General features: G+C 39.5%; 1 protein-coding gene across 2 annotated transcripts in view; it reads left to right on the top strand.

Annotated features, from left to right (window-relative positions):
* The first annotated feature begins 302 nt into the window (after positions 1–302).
* The window catches only part of PAK1 (p21 (RAC1) activated kinase 1), a 184,939-nt gene continuing 159,742 nt past the window's right edge, over positions 303–25,499 (top strand). For both annotated transcript variants that reach the window (XM_037840799.1, XM_037840797.1), the window contains exon 1: positions 303–746. The gene's annotated coding sequence lies outside the window, so the exon portion shown is untranslated. The remainder of the gene's footprint in view (positions 747–25,499) is intronic.

Raw genomic sequence — 25,499 nt, 5'->3', positions numbered from 1 at the left:
CCCCACGCCTGGGATGGCCTTGCTCACGTGGGCTGTCCAGCTCTCCCCGCCCCCTCCCACCTGCGGGAGGTGGGGCGGGCTGGGCTCCGCCGGCGCCGCAGCCTGGGGAAGGGGCGGGGGCGGGTGGGAGAGGTTGTCGGCCAGGCCTTGCAAAGTACAATAGAGGGCTGCGGGCGGGGGAGGCGGCTCCCGCTGCCGAAGCTGGAGCCGAAGGTGCCGGCTGCTCAGTGGACGCCCCCCTCACGGCTTCTCCCACATACTCCCTCCCACTCCGCTCGGCCGCCGCGCCTCCCTCCACCACCCTCACAGGCTCCTCCATCCGACTCCACAGACGCTTTCCCCTCAGATTCTCGTCTCCTCCTTCACGGAGCCCCGCGCTCTCAAGCTCTCCCTCAAAGAAGTCTGTTTCCCCATCGACTTCCCACCTCAGAGGCTGCTCGAACCCCTTCACATCCCCGCCCCCCAGGCTGCCGATCCTTCCTCCCCACCACACCCCCTTCACCCGCGTCGCCTAGCTTCCTCCCGCCCGCCTCGCCGTCCCCTCCCTCGCAGATCCCCCGGCCCTGAGGGGACTCCCCGGCGCGAGCGGGGTAGGGGAGGCGCCCAGCTCTCAGCCGCGGCGGCGGCGGGGGTGGTGAAAGTGAAGCTGCCGCTCGCGTACACTCGCGCGCTCCCTGCCGCGCTCTGCTGCCGTCGTCGCTGGGGAGGAGGAGGAGGAGCCGATTCCAGCCGAGCTAGCGCGGAAGGTGAGAGCCAGCCTTCTGCCCGGTACCGCAGGCATCGCGGGCTCCGGGCTGGGGCGCAGGGTTGGGGGCTGCGCTGGGCGCCCCGTGCAGGCGGGGCGGGGTGGGAGGGGGCGGTGACCCATTCATTCCCTGCGACTGGGCCAGGCTGGCGGGCGAGGCAGGTAAGGTGAGGCGGGGGCGCCGCCGGGCGCAGCTTGCAGCTCGCGTCCGACCAACAAAGGGCCCCTGTGCCCGCACCCGCGCGGCCGCGGGGCTCCCACTGCGGGGTCTCGCGGGACCGCTTGGGGGGCCGGGGAGGGGCCGCGAGGCCGGACAGGTCCGGGTGCAGGACCGACTCCCTCCCGAACTTTGCGATCCTCTGGCGCTACCCCAGGCCCGCGACGAGGAAGCCTAGCCAAGGGGCTCTCGGTTCATTATCCACAGAAAAAATAACCCTGTCCAGAAGTGGGGAATCACCTTTAGCGTCCACTCTTTGAAAAATAAGACGGGATAGTAGTTGACTTATTCAATCTCTACCCCATCCCGGGAGTCCTCTATAACTTGTGAAGTTAAAAACAAACGGGGAGAGAATTATAGTTATTTTATGTTCATATTACGTTTCAAAACATGATTATTACAACCTTCACAATCTACAATATTTTAATAACAAACATTACTGGCGGTGTTTTGGAAGAACAGAATCACTTAAGAAGTATTGGGTGTTAGTGGGAGAAAAGCATTTGCTGTTTTTAAACCCCTTGAATAACTTCCTTACAATTTATTTCCAGAAAAAGGGAAGGGTTAGTACTGTGGTTACCAATAGAAACTCAAATTCATTGGTCTTGCCTTTATTTTAAGAATTGTTCCTGAGAAAAATCTTGACTCAAAACTTTGCTGCCTATGTCTTTGGGCTCGCAACTCTGTCAGGAGAAAACAATCAGTACAGAGATGTCTCATCCTTCTTACCTTGTGACTTCACCTACTTCCCGTGTGACCTTGAGCAGCACCTCCAGCCTTAAAGTTCCAGAAATTTGCCGTTATGCCCTAGCAAGCACCTTTCTCAGCTTTCGAGACTCAGCTGAAGAATACCACCCCCTCCCTCCCACCTCTCAACTGTGAAGCCTTTTCTGGCATCTCTCTCCCACTCTCCCTTCAGGCAGAACTCACTTCTGCCCATTGGGGCCTTCATAGGCCTGGCAGGATTTTTACCATAGCACCTGAAACATTTTTTTTGTTCCTATTTAGGGAATACCGAATCAGGGGCAAATGAAAGCCACCCCACCTTAACTAAAAACTTGACCTTTGAAATGGGGTTTTGGGCAACATGAGTCCTGAAACATTCCTTGAAGCTTATCCACACCCTTACCTGCATGAGCTCATGTATCTATCTAGTAAAGTTGCTCATTCAGTCATGTATTTACCCAAGGTTATTGGAGTCTGGAGAGCTACTATGATGGGGATTCAGTCTATTGAGACTATTTCCTGTCTTCAAAGAGCTCAAAGTCTAGAAAGCGAGGTAGACGTGTACGTTGAAGGCCTGTGCTAGTCTCTGGGGGACTCCGGTTGTACAGGAGCTGATGTGCAATAACTGAGGTTGTTGGACCTGTTTTACAAGTCTTGTCCTGGCCAAAGTGGGTCCTGCAGGGTAGGTGGCCTACCTCTCATCCGTAAGAGGGCGCTTGATTAAAATCTTGTTCAGTTCAATTCAACATACATTTTCTAAAACAGGTTATCAGGCCCTGTGCTCAGCTTGGAGGAAGCAGTGCCTGGAAGGAGGGCAACTCTGCTTCCAGAGGGATCTTTGTAAAACAAAAACCTGAAGAATTTATTCTCCTCCACTCCCTTCTCCTCATTGCCTAAAGACAAATTTTGGACTTCTTAAGTTTGAATAAGAAGCTCATCAGACTACGGCATATTTCAGCCTCACTCTCAGTAATTCTCTTGCCATGTTCTTTTCTGTTTTTTGTATGTACTGTTCTTTCTGCCTGGAATGCCTGCCTGCCTCCCATTCTCACCTGTTTATAGAGATGTCCTTTTTGGGCCTTTGGGAAGCAGTCCCTTAGTCTCTCCTATTCTTCCCATAGAATTAGTTGCCCTTCCATCTTCTGGCTCATGTATATACCACTCTTAGAGCCCTTTATAGTATTCTATCGCAGTTATTTGGGTTTATATTATCTTTTCCATTAGCCTGTGAATTTCATGAGGGCAGGGTCCTTTATGTAAGACTTCCGTGTTCCCAGTGCCTAGTAATGCTCCTGGAGTGGAATCAGTTTGAATGAATGAATGTATGAATGAAGAAGCAAGTTAAGGCCCATGAGATACGAGTTACTTAATCCTATGGGTTAGAACACATGATTCTCTAAGGGTCCTTATCCCTATACCAGCATCAGCATAACCTGGGAAGTTGTTAGAAATATAAATTATTGGGCTGCATCCCAGACCTAGGAGTGAAAACTTCTGGCAGTAGGGCCAAAGAAGGCTTAACAAGCCCTGTAGATAATTCGGGTACTTGCTGAAATTTGAGAACCACTGGGTTAGAAGATCTGCTCTTGATAAGATCAGGACCCCATCAACCCCCTCCCTCCTTTCTTTTTCTTTGATAGTACTTACTGCCTGACATACTAGTCTACACTATTCTTTTCTCTATCATCTATCATCAATCTCTTGCTACTAGAAAGAAAGCTCCTTGAGAGCAGAAAATTTTGTCTGTTTGATGATTTAGCTCCATTTACTGCTGGTTGCAACATTGGATTTTATTCACGTATAGTTCTCAGAATGATGACGAATCACACTCCAATATGCAAATCCACATGAATCCTAACTTTTTTTTGAGATTTATTTTAGATTTAGCTTCTTTCTCTTCCCTTCATATGTCTGCCTTTCTCCACCAAAGCCTGCAGGACTTTTTGGCTTATGTTTTTTTTCTTTTAGCCAAGACCTGAAAACTGATGTTGAAATATTCTAGGCCAGGGTTGTTTCTTGGGCGTTTGCAACTTGGTTTTGCAAGTCTAAATAAGCACTCTAACTTTTGAGCCTTTTAACTTGAAACTGTCTCTTCCGGAACTCCTGTGGTTTTTGTCTTTCTCTAGTGACACTTATGTTAAAGCCATAGAAGGGCCTGTTAGACTCCATACAAAGGTTTCTCTTCCTTGTGAAGCTCTTGCTTTGTTTCTTTCACTTTCTTATTAGCCCTGAAATTCCATTCCCGGTTTTCTCCTTCCCTGGCTTTCCTCTGGGAGAGTGGCTTCATTTATTCATCTGTTTATTTACAAACATTTTTTGAGCCTTTCTCCGACATGTGCCAGGCCATATGCTGGGGCAGGATGTTCAGATATACATAGGATGTGGTCCAGGTTTTTAGGGATGTAAAGATAATTACAATATGGTGTGATAGGTACTGAAATAAAGGGATTAAATAGAGGAATTAAAAAAGTGATAAATGGTCATAAAGGTGGGAGAAAGCTGCCTTTCTAATTTTTTTTCTTTCTGAATTTTGGAGTAGTCTTATATGCAAGTATCATTTTGATAAGCAAACTTTTTTTTTAAAGGTCGGTGGCTTTGTTGAGGGAAACTAAAAAATCAAGGCAGAATCAGCAGTTGACAATTTGAGAGAATTCTTAATTCTGTTGTTGCTGATTTTAATGAATTTTGTCCTCCCCCCTTTTAGTCTTTCTGAATCAAAACCAGAAAGTAGGGACCCCCCACCTTTTTTTTTTGTATAGTAAAGAAGGTGGTTTAAAGTTATCAAAAGCATATGCCTCTTAATTTGGGTAATGGAATACTGAAACCCTGGGAAAGTCAGGAGACCTTAATTTAGTCTCTGTGTCACTGCATGACCTTGTGCTTTTGTCCCAACTGTAAAATGGGGACAGTGACAGTTGTTCTACCTAGTTTACAGAGTTACGAAGCAACTAAAAATACTGAATATAAAGAAACTTTTAAAAATATAATTTTTTAGTTAATTATTAGCTGGCAGTAAACTTATTAACAGTAGCTTACATTATTGAACACCTGTTCTGTACCAGAGACTGCGAGATGTTTAATGTTTTCTCTGAACTTCATAATAATCATGTAAGATGATTGCTGGTATCTCTAGTCGATGGATAAGGAAGCTGAGGCTTAGACTGGAAAAGAGAACTTAACTTGCTCAAAGTTTTGTCACTGGTATGTGGCAGACCATAATTCTAGTCCATATCCATCTGTGCTATGTGCTATTTTCAGTACCCAGGTGGCTTTATTTTTCTGCATTGAAGATACAGTAATATTTTGCAAATAAATATATCACTGTGAAATTTAAATTTTTAGTTTCCCTCAACAAAGCCACCGACCTTTAAATTTCCCATTTATCATGCTCTTTTTTTTTTTTTTTTAATTTTTTTTATTAAATTCAGTTTTATTGAAATACATTCACACACCATACAATCATCCATGATACACAATCCACTGTCCACAGTATGATAACATAGTTATGCGTTCATCACCACAATCTATCTCTGAACATTTTCCTTACATCAGAAAGAACCAGAACAAGAATAAAAAATAAAAGTGAAAAAAGAACACCCAAATCATCCCCCCATCCCACCCCGTTTGTCCTTTAGTTTTTATCCCCATTCCTCCACTCATCCATACACTAGATAAAGGGGGTATATCATGCTCTTTTTAAAAGTTTTTTTTATTGTGAACTTTAGCATATATACATAACAGTGATAGCATTCAATTTACAATTTCACAAGTAGAGAGTAAATCTCAGTGAATGTCATGGGTCACAGTTCCACAACTTCAGCCAGTTCCATTATTATCATGCTCACTTTTTTGTGCATAGAAAGATTGACTGAGACAGATTTATGTTTACATTTATGTTTATCATTCATAAAGGGAAAATAACATCTTTCCAGGTGTTTTGTTCAGTCTTCAGAACAGCCCTGTGAGATAGGTACTCCCATTTTACCAGTTAGGATACTGAGGATCATAGACGTCTTGGCTTGCTCACAGGCATGTCATTTGCACGTCACTAAATATTGATTTAAGACCACATTTAAAAATTCTAAATGTATACTTTACTTTTGCCAACTATATAAAAATTTCAGACACTAGGTATGTCCTTTTGGATTGCTTTCTAATCATTTTAGCCTCTTACCCTTAAGAAAACTCTGACTTAAATCCATAATTTGAACTAGAAAAAATAGCTGTTGATAAAACTCTGTCAGATGATCATGATATTGCAGATTAAGAAGATAACACTTTTGTACAGAAGCTGCAAGATCAGGCTTTCTCCAGTATTCTGAGTCACCTATGCCTGACTATTCATTTCCCTTTGCCTTCAAAAATTCATTAATGTAATGTACTGTATTTTTCTGCTCTTATTTTAAGCTTTTTCTCTGATGAGTAACTTCCTTCTCTCATCCTTCTAAACTTTGAGATGAGGAGAATCATGTATGTACTAGGCTTCTCAAGATTATCCCCTTTCTAGGAATATTGTTATAAGTCTGGGAAGAAACAGAGGTTCATTGACCCTTCATTAATTAATTTTGTGTGGTATTGATTAATTCTCTAAAATTGATCACAGTCTTAGTTATAAAAGTCCATTACGTCTTGGCTCTTATTCATGGAGTCAGGGTTAAGTAATCTGCATGCCACAGTGGGAAGTCCATTCTTGTTTATGGGGCTTTCTTCTTCCACTTTTCTATTTCCAGCTCTCTCCAGTGTTCCTTTCCCTTTCCCTTTCAAAGGGTGTAAGTGCCAACTGAGGCTGGCAAGAACATTTTTCCTCTTTTATAGAATCTGCCTTTTGAAACTCTTAACTATGATAAATGATAGCGTAGGTGTGGCTTCCACCTCTTTCTTCCAGATCCAGCTTTCCTGATGCTTTCTCTGATTTCCACAAAGCTGGTGTTGATGTCTTACTCATTTGAACCTCTGTTCCTATACTTTGTGTATTATTTTTGCAATATTATCTATCACTTTCTAGGGAAAGAGAGATGTTGAAGGAAGAGTACTAAATTTGAAAACTAGACATGGAGCTACTTGGACATTTATTTAAATCTCTATTCCTTCATTTGAAAAATAGAAATAATACTTAACTCACAGAGTGTTGTGAAGATTAAATTAATAATATATGTGAAAATGGTTACCAGTATTATGAACTCCCTGAACAATGTAAAATCAGTGTCTTATATGTAGAATATAGGGGACCTAGAGATAGACAGAAGTTAGTGAAGGGGGAATGATAATCTAATATGTAGACATGTTAATGAGGGTGAACTTAAAGGTATAGGAATGAACAGGGGTGATGATTGTTAATGGGATTATAACAATCAGTGCCACACTGAAGGTGAACATGATCAAAAGTGGGTGTTTAAAGGCATGTATTCCACAGATTAGCACTACAAATACAAATAAGTGTTTGCATGATCAACTTCTAAGGTATGACACTGGTACAAAGAGGTAACAGAGTGGTATACGGGAAAAAACTGCCCATTGCATATTATAGACTATATTTGATAGGAGTACCTTACCTGTACTACACTAATACTAGGGATGAATAATTAGGGGCTAATAAGAACTTTGGGGTGTTTTAGGTTATGATAATTGTTTAAAATTGAGAGTGATGATTGTACAACTAAGTGAAGATAATGTGAGACACTGATTGTTTATCTTGGACAGCATATATGCTATGTGAAATTAGGAAACCCCTCCTTAATAAGTCAAGCCCTTGATTTTGAGGCTTGCTTTTGTGAAATTTATGGCTATAAAAGGGAGGCTAAGCCTACCGATAATTATGCCTAAGAGGCCCCTCCAGAGAATGTCTTTTGTTGCTGAGATGTGGCCTTTCTGTCTCTAAGCCCAACTCTGTAAATAAATTCATTACTCTCCCCCCTGTGTGGGACATGACTCTTAGGGGAGTGAATCTCCCTGGTGATATGGGACACGACTCCCAGGAATGAGCCTGGCCTTGGCATCGAGGGATTGAAAATGCCTTCTAGACCAAAAAGAGGAAAAGAAAGGTAACAAAATAAGGTTCGGTAGCTTAGAGATTTCAGATAGAGTCAAGAGACTATCCTGGAGGTAACTCTTATGCAAGCTCCGGCTAAATATCCCATATGGCCACAGTATGCCAAGCCCTAACCAACAGTAGTCCTGAAATACCTAGGTCCCTGTCTGAGACTCTAAAAGTTTCACTCACTAAGTTTATTTTTCAGAATCTTAAATCCTCTAGCATTCCTATGCCAGATAAGTCCCCAAACTCAGAGGCAACAGCCTCTTCAAGAACATCGACCAGATGCAGCCCCTTTCCCCATAATGTTAACACCCCTTTTCAATATGAACAAGTTCGGGTAGTCACTGCCTAGACGTCCCTGAAGATCAGGAAAGTGATTAAATAAGAGGAAGGGGTAGCAACAGACAAAATAGGGTTTAACAAAGGATTATGAATACTGAATCTTTATATAAATGTTTTTCTAGATGCTAGGGTATTAGAATAGCTAGAAGGAAAGAAATGAAATGGTGGAACTGTAACCCATAACATTCTTTGAAATTTGCTTTTTAACTACTTGTTAAATTGTACTTTGAAAATTATCATGTTTCTGTATATGTATTTCACAATAAGGAAAAAACTGAAATTATGGAACTACAACTCATTCTTTGAAATTTGCTAACTACTTGTTAAATCGTGCTTTGAAAGGTTCTGTATTTATCTTATATTTCACGATAAAAATGTAAAAAAATATATGTATATGAAAATGAATTGTAAGGTGTTGAGCTACATAGATATTAGATAGGATTGTAGTTTTATGACTACAGTTATGTATAGCAGTGGTTTTTAATTTTGGTTATGTATTTGAATTACTTGTGAAGATTTTTTTTTTTTGATAATACAATTGCCTGAGCCCTATCCCAGGTTTACTGAACTAAAATCTCTTGGAATCTCTGTGTTTCAAGGTTTATGGGTGATTCTGATAGGCAACAAAGATTGAGAAAATAATATACCATAGTATTTTGCACAAATTTCTTATAGACCTATTAATTACATGTAAAATAATATTTTTATTGCTATTTAAAAAAAAATCATTCATTTGCCAAACACATTAAGTATCAGACATTGTCATGGACTCTGAAGAAACAGATAAATCATGCATGATACCTACCTTCAAGTTTATAGCTTCCTGAGAAACAGACATATAAACAGATAATTACATTTTACTGAGACAAATATAACAAATTGAGATAGGTGCAGGTGCTATGTGAACACAGAGGAAGGGCATCTAACTCTGTTTGAAATAGGGGTGGCCTGAGAAGCCTTAAAGGAAGTGATCTAGGATGGGTTCTGAACGATGAAAATGGGTTAGCCAAGCACATTGTGGGAGGAGTGGGAAGGATGTTCTTGAAAGAGTGAGCAATTTGAGCGCAAGAAGGCTTGAGAGTAATTTCAGTATGCTTAGAGAATAGGGTGCAAGATGGGGAGTGGTGGGAGCAGAGAGGAGGGTAAGGCCTACAGGTTGAAGGACCTTTTGTATAATGTGCAAAATACTTACACTAATATTATCTCCCTTAGATTCTTCCAAGCCCCCTGGGTTAACTAGGGCAGGTTTTGTTATCTCCATTTTACAGATGAGTAAACAGAGAACTTACATCAGTTGCCTGCCTTATACAGCACAGCTTTGATTTGAAACCAAATCCTTACTTTTGAGCTCATTCTTCTTCCATTATACCGTAGCTGTCTTACAACTTTCTAATGTTGTCATGAGGATCACGTGATCTGCATGGATGTACGTACAGCAATTTGTAGGCTATGTGCTTGACTGATATTGGCTATTAGTTGAGACTTTGGACTAAGTGACCTCTAAGGGCTCTTTAATCTCTAAGAGCTAGGTTTTTTCCTTAATTTCTGAAATAGATCTTTCTTTTTCCCAAGAGGAAAATACTGTCAGATTGGCAGTCTTACAGTTTAAGTGCTGTTATTCAAATCCCCTTGTTTATAAAGTAAATGTATTTTTCTTTTATTATGAAAATAATACATGATTCTCTTATAAAATTTGGGGAATACTGAAGAGTAAAAGGAAAAAAAAATCCACCAGAGTTTTATAGTGCAAAGATAACCAATATTAGCATTTCACTTATTTCCTTCCAATCTTTTTAAAAAAATGAGTTTGGAGTGGTGATCCCCCTGTTTCCCATTTACCCTTCTTCTCTCTAACCTCGTTGTACTTTGGCAATCAATGAGATCAGGAACAAATCAACATCACCAACTTCATTACAACCAACCTCCTACTGAGGACTTTTAAGGTGTGGTGCACTTTACAGTCAACTTTTCATTTTATCTGCAAAATAATCCTATAAGGAAGGTGCTGTTTTGTTATTTTACAGCTGAAGAAATTTAGGAGCAGAGAGATCAAGCTGGATTTGAAGATGTTTTTATGACTCAAGGCAAATCACTTAACCATCCTGAGCCTCAGTTTTGCTGAGTTGTCATATAGATGTGTTAAATTTGTTGCCAGCTTCCCAGCTCAAATATTTTATGACAGTTATTCTTTTTTCTTTTTTTCTTTATTTGAGAAGTTGTGGATTTACAGAACAATTGTGCATATATTAGAGGATTCCCATATACCACCCTATTATTAATGCTTTGTATTGGTATGGAACATTTTTTACAATTGATGAAAGCACATTTTTATAATTGTACTATTAACTGTAGTCCATGGTTTAACTTAAGGTTCACTGTGTAGTGCAGGTCCATGGATTTTTTTTGTTATATATACATATACACAACCTAACATTTCCCCTTTTAACCACTTTCAGATGTGTATTTCATTGCTGTTAATTACATTCACAGTGTTGTGCTACCATCACTACCATCCATTGCTAAAACATTTTCATTGTTCCAGATAAAGAACCCTGTACATTTTAAGCCTTAACTTCCCATTCTCTATGACAGTGATTCTTGACCTCTTTTCTTCCCTGCCTTCATCTTTCTCCTGTAGGACATGCTCCATCAGTAACAGTGTTTCCCTGTAGAAACAATTCCCAACAGATTAGAGGATCAAATTGAAATTTCCATGTTGGGGGATGGGTGGGGAGAGACCTGGTAGAGTAGAGGGATCCTTGGTTCCCCTGTCACCTGTTGGAGAATCACTGTTGTATACCTTTCCTTTCCATTTAAGATTATTTTCCCATTATCTGACCAGTCCAGAGTCGGATTTTTATTTTGGTATTAGGATAGATTGTGCTTGATTAATTAAAGAACTTACCCATATAATCTATAAAGTAACTTAAAAAAAGAAAAACACAAAACCAGGTGAGCAAAGGGGAAAAATCCATAGTGATAGACTTTTGAAAGTTCAAGTTTCCTAAGTAGCTTAGAGATAATTAACATATTTCTATGTTTTCTAAATACTTTAATGTACATTTCTGATCAATTTAATACCCTTAATTCATCATCATTTTACAGATGAAGAGAAGTTAAGTGGCTTGTCCATGATAATATCGTGAGAGATTATAAATCGGAGTCTTTAATTCACATCTTCCTTCTCCAAATCTGATGTTTGCTCCTGATAATTTAGGTGCTGCCTTGACCAGTGGCATTTCCTTCATTTTACCTTGACTGTTTAAAAGTTCCAGATCCCCTGGAGAGAGAATGGTAAAAGCTGTTTATAGCTGTTTATGGCTCCTTCTCTTTCCAAAAATTATCTTGTTTTTATCTTAAATGGAAAGGAATTGTCTGAAGGTGACTGCTTGTTAAAGGTCCTAGACCAGTTGGGAATGGCTTGCTGAGTATATTCTTCATTGTTGGCTGGAGGAATAGGGCAAAACACATGCTTTCGCATATATACAGACACAATACATCTCTACAGTGTTTCTATTTATTTAGTCCTTAATTAGTTTACAAGTATTTATTGAGTGCCTTTTATGTGCCAAGCACTGTGTTTAGTATTAGGGATACAATCATAAACAATACAGACATGTTCCTTGCTCTTACATAGTTTTCATTTTGGAGGGGAATACAGAGAAAAGCAACTAAATATGCACATAAATAATTGCAGGTTTTGATAAGTCATATGGTGATAAACAAAAGACTAATGTAGAGAATTTTAGGTGATAAAGGAAGGTTTCACTGAGGAGATGATGTTTTTAAACTGAGATATTCAAGATAAGTAGATTTTAGTCATGCAAAGGATGGGATGAAGAGCTTGTCAGGCAGAGGGAACATTTAAATATGCAGGAGCCCTTAGAGTAGAGTTTAGAGCTGCGATGCTCAATATGGTAGCCACTAGCCAATGTGGCAGTTGGGAACTTGAAATGTGGCTGGTTCAAATAGAGGTGTATCATAAATGTAAAATACATACCAGATTTTGAAGATCTAATACTGAAAAAAGAATGTAAAATATCTCATTAACATTTTTATATTAACTATGTTGAAACGTTAATGTTTTGGATATATACTAAAATTAATTTCAGCTATTTCTTTTTACTTTTTTAATATGGCTCTAGAAAATTTAAGATTACATACATGGCTTGTATTTGTGGCTTGTGTTGTATTTGTCTTGGATAGTACTGGTTAGACTCAACATAGAGGAATAAAGAGAAGGCCATCTTGTCTGGTGCACAGGAGCAAAAGTGAATAGTAGGAGATGAAATCGGAGTGGTAGGAAGAGACCTTTCAAAATGCTACCCTGTGCAATAGATTAGTTAATCCTGAGAGACTAAGAAAGGTATTGAACCTGATTTTATAGACGGAGATAATTAGAGACTACCAGAGACACCACTCCCCAGCATTAGTTACTGAACCAGCACTTTGCATGGTTGCTTGAGTATAGAATGCTTTCCATCATTATCAGCTAATACAAACAAACAAATAAATATTAATGAGTAAATTGATCCAAATTTCTAAGTGGTCTTGCAACTGTCTATGAGTATCTGTAGTATCTAAGTGGATCTCTCAATCAAATATTGAATTTCTCATTAAAAAATTCTTTCGGTAGTCTGACTCCTTGAAACTGTGTCACTGTATTCTTCTTTCAACTTTTATATATGCTTGAAAATTTTCATAATAAAATATTTGGGTGGGGGAGCTTATGTACAAGGAGCACCCATATACACATCATTTAGATTTTATAATTAATATCTTGTTGTATTTGCTTCATTGCATATTGGTTCATTACTCAATCCATCTATCACTCAGTCCATCCATCAATCCGTATTTTTTTGAATCATTTAAAAATAAATTGCAGACATCAGTACACTTTACCCTTCAGCATGTAGTTCAGTATAGTAAGGACTCGATAAATGTTTTTTGATTGAATGAATGAAAGTGGAGCCAGCATTCCAACTGAGGTCTATTTGACTCCTATACTAAGAACATTTGCATGTTTGACTTCTATACTATGAACATTCTGGTGGATTTAAGTCTACATTATGATCACAACTATATAAACATGTGTTTACATGTAAGAGGAAAAAGGAAACAATAGTTGCTTTGCTAGGGTGATGGAATCCTGGGTGAATTTTGAAATTGTTAATAGTGTTACAAAACCATTTATGAAAGAGAAATGTTATTTTTATGGAATAAAGGTAGTAACATGTACATTAGGCCTTACTAGAATTGTGTGGCACTTTAAAGAAACCAATACCAACCCAAAAGAAAATTGCTGAATTGGATAGGACTGAAAAGAATGGGATCTCTGAAAGAGAAATGCCTCCAAGGATCTCATTCCAATGCCATTTTTCAGTAACATGTAATTCTTCAACTCAAATGAAATGAAGAAAGATCCAGAATGTCAAGGTGGCTGGTGAGCATCTCAAGAATTTTCCACATCCTTCTGTAGGTATTAGGGCATGCCTTCAATTTTTACTCAGGTTAGAGGTATTTTGCACAGGACAGCTAAATGTTTAGCACACAGGTTTCTTCTGTCCTCCCCTCTCCCAACATCAGAGATTGAAAGGTAATAACTTTCAAAGTACAATTACAAGTAGTTATAGAGCAAATTTCTATTGTTTTTTAAATTTTATTTTGAAATAAATTCAAACTTACAGGTACAGTTGCAAAAACAATACAAACCCCATACAAGAACTCCAGCATACCCCAACCCCCCTCCCCCAATACCCCAATCCACCAACTTTAACATCCTGTCACACCACCATTTCTTTCTTTCCCTCCCTCTCTCCCTCCCTCCGTCCCTCCCTATCTATCATCCATCATCTGTTGCTCTGTCTTCTGAACATATGAGAGCAGGCTGTACACATCCTTGAACAAACAATATAATTCACATATACATTTCCCATGAATAAGAGCATTTTTTTATGTATTCCCATTAAGTGCAGCTAAGAAGTTCAAGAAATTCAACATTGATACAAAGCTTACATTCTATATTTCTTTTTTTTTTTCTTATGTCCCAACTGTGTCCCTTTGAGCCTCCTCTCCTCCATCCTCAGATCCTATCCAGGATCATCCTTGGCATTTAATTGTCATTATCTATTTAGACTGTCTTTTTTTTTTTTTCACTTGTGGAAACATATATACAGCCTAAATCTTCCCATTCCAACCCCTCCCTAGCATTCCATTAGTGGGATTTATCACCTTCAGAATGTTGCAATGCTATCCCCTTCCCACCATCCATTACTAGAAATTTCCCTTCGCCCCAAACGGAAACCCTACACTCATTTCTTAACTCCTCATTGCCCCTTCCCCCACTTCTCATAACCCATACTTTACTTTTCATCTCTATGGTCATATTCTCTGAATCTTTCTTTGTGTTTACCATGGGGCTTAAATTTAACCTCTCAAGTCTATAACAATCTTGTTTTTCTTTGATACCAACTTAACTTCAGTAGGACACATAAACTATATTCCTTTACTCCTCCGTTCCCCCACCTTTATGTAGTTCTTGTCAAAAATTACCTATTTTACATTGAGTCCAAAACCATGTTTTATCATTACAGTTTATGTATTTTAGATCCTGTAGGAAGTAAATAGTGGAGTTACAAATCAAAAATACAGTAGTATTGGTATTTATATTTACCATGTGATCTTTACTGGAAATCTTTATTTCTTCATGTGGTTTCAGTCAACTGTTTACTGTCCCTTCCTTTCAGCCTGCTCATTTCTCTTTAGCATTTCTTACAGGACTGATCTACTGGTGATGAAGTCCCTCAGCTTCTGATTATCCGGGAATGTTTTCATCTCCCCCTCATTTTTACCCTCCAGGTGTTTGTGAATTCTCCAAGTCTCTGATGGTTATTGAGTTCTATTTGTATTCCATTGCGGTCAGAGAATGTGCTTTGAATAAATTCAATTTTTTAAAAAAATTTATTGAGGCTTGTTTTATGTCCCAGCATATTGTCTATTCTGGAGAAAGATCTGTGATCACTAGAGAAGAATGTGTGTCCTGGTGATTTGGGATGTAATGTTGTATATATGTCTGTTAAATTTCTCTCTCTCTCTCTCTCTCTCTCTCTCTCTCTCTTCTTTCTTTGTTTCTCTGTTGGTAGGGCTCCCTTTAGTATCTGAAGTAGGGCAGGTCTTTTATTAGCAACATCTCTCAGCATTTGTTTTTCTGTGAAAAATTTAAGCTCTCTCTCAAATTTGAAGGAGAGTTTTGCTGGATAAAGTATTCTTGGTTGGAAATTTTTCTCTCTTAGAATTTTAAATGTGTCATGCCACTGCCTTCTCGCCTCCACGGTGGCTGCTGAGTAGTCACTACTTAGTCTTATGTTGTTTCCTTTGTATGTGGTGAATTGCTTTTCTCTTGCTGCTTTCAGAACTTGCTCCTGCTCTTCAGTATTTGACAGTCTGATCAGAATATGTCTTGGAGTGGGTATATTTGGATTTATTCTATTTGGAGTTCGCTGGGCATTTATGCTTTGTGTATTTATATTGTGTAGAAGATTGGGGAAGTTTTCCCCAACAATTTCTTTGAACACTCTTTCTAGACCTTTCCCCTTCTTTTCGCCTTCTGAGACACCAATGAGTCTTAAATTTGGACGTTTTATTTTATCTGTCGTATCCCTGAGATCCAATTCGATTTTTTGTTTTTTTTCCCCATTCTTTCTTTTGTTCTTTCATTTTCCGTTCTGTGGTCCTCGAGGAGGCTGAATTTTTGTTCAGCTTCGTCTAATCTTGTATTATGAGTATCTAGTGTCTTTTTAATTTGGCCAACAGTTTCTTTTATTTCTACAAGATCTTCTATTTTTTTATTTACTCTTGCAATTTCTTCTTTATGCTCTTCTAGGGCCTTCTTTATGTCCTTTATATCCTGTGCCATGCTCTTCTTCATGTCCTTTATATCCTGTGCCATGCTCTTGTTGTTTGATTTTAGTACTTTGATTAATTGTGCCAAGTACTGTGTTTCTTCTAATCTTTTGATTTGGGTGTTTGGGTTTGGGTTCTCCATATCGTCTGGTTTTATCATATGCTTTAAGATTTTCTGTTGTTTTTGGCCTCTTGGCATTTGCTTTACTTGATAGGTTCTTTTTGGGTCTATAAAATACCAATCTCTAATTTGTCAGATCTACGGCTTGGTGATGTACACTTTCTCTGACTAACCAGCATGGTGTCCACAAGTCACCTATTCCCCTCAAGTCAGTTCTCCTCAACTTTGTCTTTGTGGTGTGTGGGGGTCTGATTCTTGTGGGGTTCAATTGGTGCACCAAGTTTGGGTATGTTGTTGGTGTTGTCCACCCTGAATGTGGGGCGTGTGTCTGAGTGGTTAGGGAGGCAGGGCAGCTTTAATAATCAAACCTCCTAGGTGTTCCTGGAGATTTAAGGCTGTTGCCAGACTCTGAGCCTTCACCTCAGTCCTGCCACAGATCATCTCTGCCACCGACCCACAAGTCCCTGGCACTGGTGTAGGGTCCCTGGGATTTCTGAGTGGGTCCCACTTCTCAGCCGTGCTCTTCCAGGACCCCTGCTGAGGGAAGGCTGCGCCATATCACAAGTGCGCGCCAGCCCTCCAGGGAAGCTCTGGGCTGCCGGGCCGTGCGGGGGCGGTCTCAGCCTACTGTAAAGATGGCTGAATGGGGCATGTTAATTTCCCCCTCTTTGCACAGCTCCGCCTTCCCAGCTCCGGGACAGTTAGCTGTGGGTGCACTAAAGGCCACTGTCCACAGCCGATATTGTGACGTGTGCGTGGTGCTGCGGGAAACACTCCCCATCACACTGGGACCCTTGGCATGGCTCTGGGCTATGGATCCAGCCCTGGGCAGGAGCGTCCCCAGCCCGCTGGGGAGATGGTTGCAAGGGGCGTGGTGTCTTTCTCCTTTTGGCTCCCCTCTGCCCTCCTGGCCCCGAGACAATCAGCAGCAGGTGTGGGAAGGGCTATCCTCCATGCCAGATCCCGAGGCGTTGAGACAGCCTGTTCCTGCTGTGCTTCACTGCATGGTTCTCACTGTTGTATCCACAGTCGGTCCCAGGTTTTCTTTTTTTTTAAAAAGAACTAGTCCGTCTCCAAATGCCAACCCACAGTTACCCCACACCGCAGCGTGGCCGCTGGACTTTCAGCAGGCTCACTCACTCGTTTCAGAATGCAGACTCCCGGTTTCACCAAATGCACGGTCCCTGTGGATTTAGCAGACCTTGTCTGGCTGGTGCATCGCTGGAACTGGTGTTCTGGGTCACTTTCTGGCTTTTATCTAGTATTTTTCACGGAGGTGTTTTTTTGCCTTGTCTTACCTAGCCACCATCATGGGTTCTCCTAGAGCAAATTTCAAAGAATGTTATGGATTACAGTTCCACCATTTCAGTTATTTCCTTCTAGCTATTCTAATATCGTAGCATCTAAAAAAATTTTTTATGTAAAGATTCAGTATTTGTAATCCTTTGTTAAACCCTATCTTGTTTGTTGCTACCCCTTCCTCTTGTTTAATCACTTTCCCTATCTTCACGGTGTCTAGGCAGTGATCACCCTAATTTGTTCATATTGAAAAGGGGTGTCGACATTATGGGTAAGGGGGCTGCGTTCTTAAAGAGACTGTTGCCTCTGGGTTTTGGGACTTGTCTGGCATAGGAACAGTCTGGTGGATTTAAGTTTCTGAGAGATAAACTTAGTGAGTGAAACTTTCATAGAGTCTCAGATAGGGACCTGTGTATTTGGGACTACTGTTGGTTAGGGCTTGGCGTAATGTGGCCATTTGGGATATCTAGCTGGAGCTTGCATAAGAGTAACCTCCAGGATAGCCTCTTGACTCTAATTTGAAATCTCTTCGCCACTGTAACCTTATTTTGTTACCTTTCTTTTCCTCTTTTTGGTCTAGAAGGCATTTTCAATCCCTCGATGCCAGGGCCAGACTCATTCCTGGGAGTTGCGTCCCACGTCACCTGGGAGATTCACTCCCTTGGGAGTCATGTCCCACGTAGGGGGGAAGCTACTGAATTTATTTGCCGAGTTGGGCTGTGAGGAAGAAAGCATGACGACCTTTTAAACAAATGATTTCTTTGGGAGTTGTTCAACTGACTTATTTCCCTTTTCCACAAACCTGGTCTTCTTGTGTTTTCTAGCTCTGGAAATAGCATGTTTTTTTTTTCAGGGTTATCTTTGAATTTTGGTCCCATTCTCCACCTGCCACATTCTCCCCTGTCCTTCCTTCACCTCCGCCTGCCTGTCCTCTGCTTCCAGACAAAATAGAAGTTTCATATTTGTACTACCAAATCTAGCAATCTGTTTGAATTTGTACCTATTCTTGCCTTTGCTGCTTGCTTTACATGAAGGAAGTGATTATCTTTCTCGGAAAGGCCTGCTCCTTCATGTGTTTCTAGAGTCCTTCTCATGTTCTTGTCTCCGAAATCTCACTTCTCAGCATCTTTAAATTTTCTTTTCTACTGAATTATTGTAAGCATCACTGAAACTTTAAGAACAACAACTTTCCCCTTCTCCACCCAACAAAAGTGTTCATGAGGTTCCATGTCACCTCTAGGTAAAGTCATCCTTGCTCTCTGGCAAAGCTATTCTTTTTTTTTTTTTTTAATGCAGTTTTACTGAGATATATTCACATGCCATAGAATCATCCAAAGTGTACAATCATAATATAGTTGTGCACTCATCACCACAATCAATTCTTTGAACATTTTCATTACTCCAAGAAATAAAAATGAAATTAAGAATAGAATAAAAACAAAAGCACGAAAGAACACCCAAAGCATCTCATATTCCTTTTCCCCCCTATTATTCATTTACTTTTTTGTCCCCCTTTATTCATCTGTCCGTACACTGGATAAAGTGAGTGTGAGCCACAAGGTTTTCACAATCACACAGTCACACTGTATAAGCTATGTAGTTATACAGTCATCTTCAAGAATCAGGCTGCAGTTCAACAGTTTCGGGTATTTCCTTCTAGCTATTCTAATATACTAATAACTAAAAAGGGATATCTATAAAATGCATAAGAATAACCTCCAGAATGACCTCTTGACTCCTTTTGAAATTTTCCAGCCACTGAAATGTTATTTTGTTTCATTTCTCTTCCAACCCTTTTGGTCAAGAAGGCTCTCTCAATCCTAGGATGCTGGGTCCAGGCTCATTCCCAGGAGTCATGTCCCATATTGCCGGGGAGATTTATACCCCTGGAGTTATGTCCCATGTAGGGGGGAGGGCAGTGAGTTTATCTGCAGTATTGGCTTAGAGAGAGAGGCCAAATCTGAGCAACAAAAGAGGTTCTCTGGAGGTGACACTTAGGCACAATTATAAGTAGGCTTAGCCTCTCCTTCCAGCAAAGTTATTCTTTAAATAACTGTGTACAACTTCTGTTTCCAGTTCCTTACCTCTTATTTACTCTGCAGCTTATTCTACTCTTCTTCTACTCCAGTCCCCATCCTAACTGTTGTTCCTAAGGCCAACAGTGACCCCCATGGTGCCAAATCTACTTAAACAAAACCCATAATAGCCTCAGTAGCATTATTTACATAAAAAAGCCACAGTCCTTTAATATCATCAAAATATCCAGTTGTTCAAAGGTCATATTTTTTTTTAGCAGTTTGACACAGAATACAGATAAGGTCTACAAAGAGAGATTGGTGGGTCTTTTATGTCTCTTTTAATTTTTAAGTTTGCTCTTGACCTCTTTTCTCCTCTCTCCGTTTGTTGAAGAAACTGTGTTGTTTGTCCTGTCAAGTTTCCCACAGTCTAGATTTTGCATCCCCCCAATACAGTTTAACAAGTTCCTTGGTCTTCTGTATTTCCTGCAAGTAGGTAGTTGCAGCAGAATCAGGTTTGTTTGTTTGTTGTTTGTTTTTGCATGACTACTTCATAAGTTTTGATCCTGGCTGTTCTTCTTTTTGTGATGTTAGCAGCCAGTGAATTCCTTTTTCACTCTCATCTTATTGAATTTCTTAGCATTTGCCTCTCTTTGTTACTCCCTCTTTAAAATAGTCTTCTTTTTCCTTCTCTGATATCACTTCCTTGGTTTGCTTTTTATCTCTGGCCTTTCCTCAGTTTAGTTTGTTGCCTTTTTCTACCTTGATTTAAAATGTTGGAATTCTCTTCCTGTCTCACACTGTACTCTCTTCCTACCTGATCTCATTCATTCTCCTACCTTTGAACAGTATGTTTATTCTGGTGACTCCCATATCTATATCTCTAGTCTGAAGATCTCTCCTTAGCTCTACACCCATGTGTCCATTTGCCCACTTGATATTTCCATTTGGAGGTCTTACAACATCTCCTTCTTTCAGTGCTATAAAACTGTGTTCTTGATCGTATTACAAAGTGTGATCCTCCCCCAGTTATCCTATCCTAAGTAGTGGAATCTCTGATTCCCTACTTGTTCAAACCAGAAAGTTAACAGTCATCGTGGATATCTCCAACTCTCTTATCCTCTACGGCTATGCCACCACCAATCGTGTCAGTTTTCCTTTCTGTATATGTCTGGAATCCATGCACCTTTCTCCATGTGCTACCTCTAATCCAAGCCACCACCCTCACTCACGTGAACCACTGCAGAACTGTTTTAACTGAGCTTTTTGCTTGAAACTGTTAAAGGCTTTTTGTTTCATTTAAGAGAAAGTATAAAATCCTGTACATGATTTTAAAGTTCTGAATGGCCTGGCCCTTCTTCCTGTTTCTTTTGCTTTATTTTTGCCACTCTCCACTTCAATTGACTGCTTCATGCCCCGCCCCCCACAGAAGTTTGAGATAGTCTTTCTTGCCTAAGGCCTTCATACCTCTTGTTTCCCCTGGAATGCTCTTCCCTAATCCATTCTTCACAAGTCTGGTCCCTTTTTCTCCCTCCCTTCCTTTCTTCCTTTAGTCAACAATTATTGAATGTCTTCTGTGAGATAGGAGCTCCCTAATCTAAAGAAGAGTCCCTCTAATGGCAATTATATTGATTTATAATTCTTTATTTATTTGGCTGTTTGTTATATGCCTACATTTTTAAGCTCCATGGAGCTAATAGTCATGCCTCTTTTGTTTACCGTTGTGTTCCATCATCTAGCACAATGCCTGGAACATAGTGAGTGTTACAAATATTTGCTGAATGAATGAGCTCATGGTATTAATCCAATTATTATCAAGACTCAGCTTTATATCTGAAGTGTTTTTCTTATCTGTTTCTATTTCTCTATCTCTTCTGCTCTGGTTTAGACCACAATCATTTCCAACAAATGGTGGCTTACCCATATAGTGAAATACTTAGCAATAAAAAAGAAGAAAGCACTGAAACATGCAATAACATTTCCCTAGGCTTTCAACAACCTTTTAACTAGTGTCCTGGCTACTGTCTTTCTGCACTCTTATTCTTCATTATTCTGCCTGGAGTAATTTTCTGATCCTGTCACTATTCTACCCAAAAGCTGTCAGTGTGCCCCCATTGCTTGTAGGATAATATTTAAATTAGTTTGTCATTCAGGGACTTTATAGTTTGACTCCACCTACCTTTTCAGCTTCCATCTCTCATGACCCTACTCCAATCTCTCTCTCTCTAAAAAGAGACAAGAGTTTCATTCAATTTCATATCTCACTCTGTTCCCTCAGCCTAGAATTCCTTTCCTTTATGCTATTAAAACTCTTCATTCCTCAAGATCTGACTTGGATTAACATTTTTTTCAAGTAGGCTTCTATAGTTCCCACCCAGCCATTCATGATTATAAGTTCTTCAAGGATAGTAGTTTGTTTTGTTCCTTGCTAGATCCTCAGAACAGCTCCTGGATTATAGGAGGCCCAGTAAATATTTGTTGAATGATTGAATAAATTAATTTAATTATCTACTCAACAAATATTTATTAAGCTTCCTTGAATTTCCATAGCATTCTCCCCATCCTTCTTTGCATTATAATGAGATATATAGAATTTTATTTGTTATCCATAGGAAATGATTATTTATGAAATTAGTTCCCACTCAGACATCACCATTAGGGTCTGTCCTTATCACCCCATTTGTCAGTAAATGCCTTTCTAATGGTGGGATGATTAACATCTGACAATATGCTGCAAATAAATAAATTCTGAAATTAAAATTCTAGAATTAAAATAGAAATTTTATGAAGTCTAAATGACATAATATTGAAGAATGGCTTGAACTGCACACAAAGAAACCACTGACAAATGAGGATCAGTTAAAATTAGGCCAGTTAAAAATTGAAGGGAAGGTTAATGTGAGTAATGACATAATAGGGGATTCAAAGGACAATGATTTAAGTAACAAAGGATTAAGAGAGACCGATGGGAAAAATTGATGAAGCTCTGAATGTTTCTACAAAATTGATCCTCTGATCAATGTGTTACGAAAACCAAGCATAAAGTGACAGATGTTTTTGTTTTCAGTTACCTTATGGCAACTATAACCTAAATTTGTTAAATTAAGAATTATAAACAATTGTTTTATATTTATCTTTCTAAATTAAAGTCTCAATCAACATATATATATATTTGGAATTTACTATGAAATTTTGGTGCCTTGTCAGTTAACTTTTAAATGGCATTGTTGGGTACCAGTTATCCTCATATAACAAGAATCTCCTTTGTGTGTACCTGTTCCCTCATTAGATTGAGTTCTCCAAGGTTTGGGACCGTACTTTACTCATTATATTCCTGTTCTGCCTGGCTCAGAGTCTGGCACATAGGAGATGTCCAATAGTTGTTTGGATAGTTATTGAAAGTATTTGGAAAAGCTCCTTGAAAAGGTACAGTTTGGTTCAGAGCTTGTACGGTAGGTGAGTGAGTAGGATTTGACCATTATACTTTGTTAGATCAAAAGGAAAAAGCTCTCTTATTTTTCCTTTTGGCCAGATCCTACTTAGAGTGTACTTTAATATTCAGTGTTTGCTGCCCCAATAGCTCTCGTTCTCATTGTAATTCTTCCTGGAGATTGGGATGGAAATGAGGAAAGCCTTAGGCTGCTGCCTGGGTATCCACATTCATGAGAATTTAGAAATGCGGAAGGAGCAAATGTCATGCCTGACCTAGACAGATCCAGGTCAGCCAATCATTGTTTTCCTGCCTCTCTCTTTGTTCTCTGCCTCCAGCCTCCCTATTTGCTGTAGGTTTGTGTGGCAGCTGTTGTCCTGGAGGCCTTTATACTAATTAATAGAATGCTAATGTGCTCCTTAATGAAGTCATGGAAGCGCATGGTCCCAGCTGGTAAATAAGAACTGCGAAAGTCGCCTCCTTCGAAGTACTTTTCAGTGACAACAATTGGAGTTCAGGACTAGGTACCTGGATACCTTTTTGCATTGTTTTTGAAACCATGGAAACAGAAACTGAAACTGGCATAGAGAGTCTAACCCCTCATTTTGTGAGGCGAGAGAGGAAAAAAATAAAAAAACCTCAGGGAAATAAAGCTCATGCCAAATTAATAATTTGATACCTCTCATTTTAACCAAGCTCTATTTTATGTAAATATAATTTTATCCTTTAAATTGTGTATTAGTTAAAAACTTCTGTCCACTGACCTAACTTTGAATCCTGTGGTCCTGCCACTTTTTGACTATGGATTATTTAACCTCAGTAGCTTTAAATTCCTTATCAAAATGGTACTAATAACCTAGTGACCAACATGCTTTGGAGATTTGTTACTAGTATTACATAAGGTAATGATTGTTAGGCACTTAGCAGATTCTGGCACATAGCAAGTGCTCAATAAATGTTTGTTAATATTATTATTATGGGGTAGGGAAACTAATGACCCTAAGTGCTTGGTGCTTTACCTTAATTTACTTTAATTTACAATCCTGTCCTTAAAACTTTTATTCCTAATTCTCTGTTAATTGAAATGTAAATCTTGTTAAAGCAAGGACTTGGTCTGCTTGCCTCCCTGTATTCTCAGCACCTAGAACAGTTTTTAGCACATTGTAGATGCTTAGTAAGTGTTTGGTTGGTTAATGAATTTTCTTGGGACAATTTTCTCTGAATAACAGCTAAATTTAGATACTCGATCTGAATCCTTTATTCTTTACAGTTTTTTTTAATATAAATTTGCATTTATTTTCATGGTTTTTGTGTTGTGTCCTTGGTCTTTTCAGAAGTCTTTGTTTCCCTCTACATTGTAAGTCTTCAAGAGTGGGGACTGTGAGCTCTGCTGTGGGAATCTCCCTGTAGCTCCTAGTACGGTATTTTTGGTACATGATTACTTACTAGTAATTGACCATAAAGACACTTCTAATCAACATTAATTTATTGAGCAAAAACCAGTATATGTTATGGCATCATACCCAACTCCAAGAAGTTGTGAAGTTGTAGATGCAGTCCTTGGTGGCAGGAGATACCTTATTGACTTTGTGAATGCTGTTTTTTGCATGTGAAATGCCTCTCTCTTTCCTCTCTGTCCCTTCTCTGTCAAATGGCATACCGCTTATTCTTCTGGGCTCAGTCTTCTCTGTCAAGTCTTTTTTTTTTTTTTTTTCTTTCCTTTGTGCTTAACTCCTCCTTAAGTAAGGCTCTTCATGGAAGAAGTGGGTACTTTTGCACATGGGGTGATTTGGAGGGAGTACATTTGAGGCTGAGGGAAGAGTTTGTGCAAAGACAAGAAAAGAAAAAGTTGGGTATTAGGGGAGTATTATATGTTATCATTAGTGTAGGTCAGTTTATTCATTCTCATTAATAGTAGCAAGCAACAGAATCTATCCTGGCAAGTTCAAGCAAAAGGGAAATTTATTAAAATTACCAGAGAGATTCAAGAATTTTGGGGGGAGTTGAAAAAATGGACCCTAGGTTGAGCTTCCAGGAAAAACTACCCATACTATACTATAGAACTGAGCTCCCACTTATGCTGCTGCCTTTGCCATAATCGAGCAACTGCTGCTACAACTGCTAGATCTAGAACTATGCAGTTTATTCCAGCATAAGGGATGTCCTGTGCCCAGCCTCTCTCCTCCCCTAATTTAGTTACAAATCAGATGTGAGAGCATCTGATTGGCGGAACCTAAATCACATTTAGAGGGGAGTCTGGGAAATACAGTTCTTTGCCTTCCAACCTATGCCAATTCCCAAAGCTAACTTAGGAGGGTGTTGAGTGAGTCAGTATGTAGATTCTGCATATCCAAGTGGCTTGTAACCTCTTCTAGTACCAAATTCCATATCATTTGGAATTCTCACAGCTGCAAATAGAAATTCTGACTAGATTTTTGCTTAAATCATGTGGATATTTATATCAAGCTTGTGTTAGTTTTATCCCCAAAGTTGCTTCCTTCATGGTAGTAAATCAGCTGACAAGGAACATTTTGGGAGGAGTGCTTGTTTACCAGTGGACAAAAGAGACACAAATTGACAGACTGACTTCATCCAGTTGTACCAACTTTGGTCATTTGCCCATTTCTTTTGCTTTCCTTTGACTAAAAAAGGAAGAAAATAAAAGCAA

The sequence above is a fragment of the Choloepus didactylus genome, chromosome 6 (assembly GCF_015220235.1).
Source record: "Choloepus didactylus isolate mChoDid1 chromosome 6, mChoDid1.pri, whole genome shotgun sequence".
Classification (NCBI taxonomy): Eukaryota; Metazoa; Chordata; class Mammalia; order Pilosa; family Megalonychidae; genus Choloepus; species Choloepus didactylus.
Note: the sequence above shows the minus strand (reverse complement) of the source record. Positions and strands in the feature narration are given on the sequence as shown.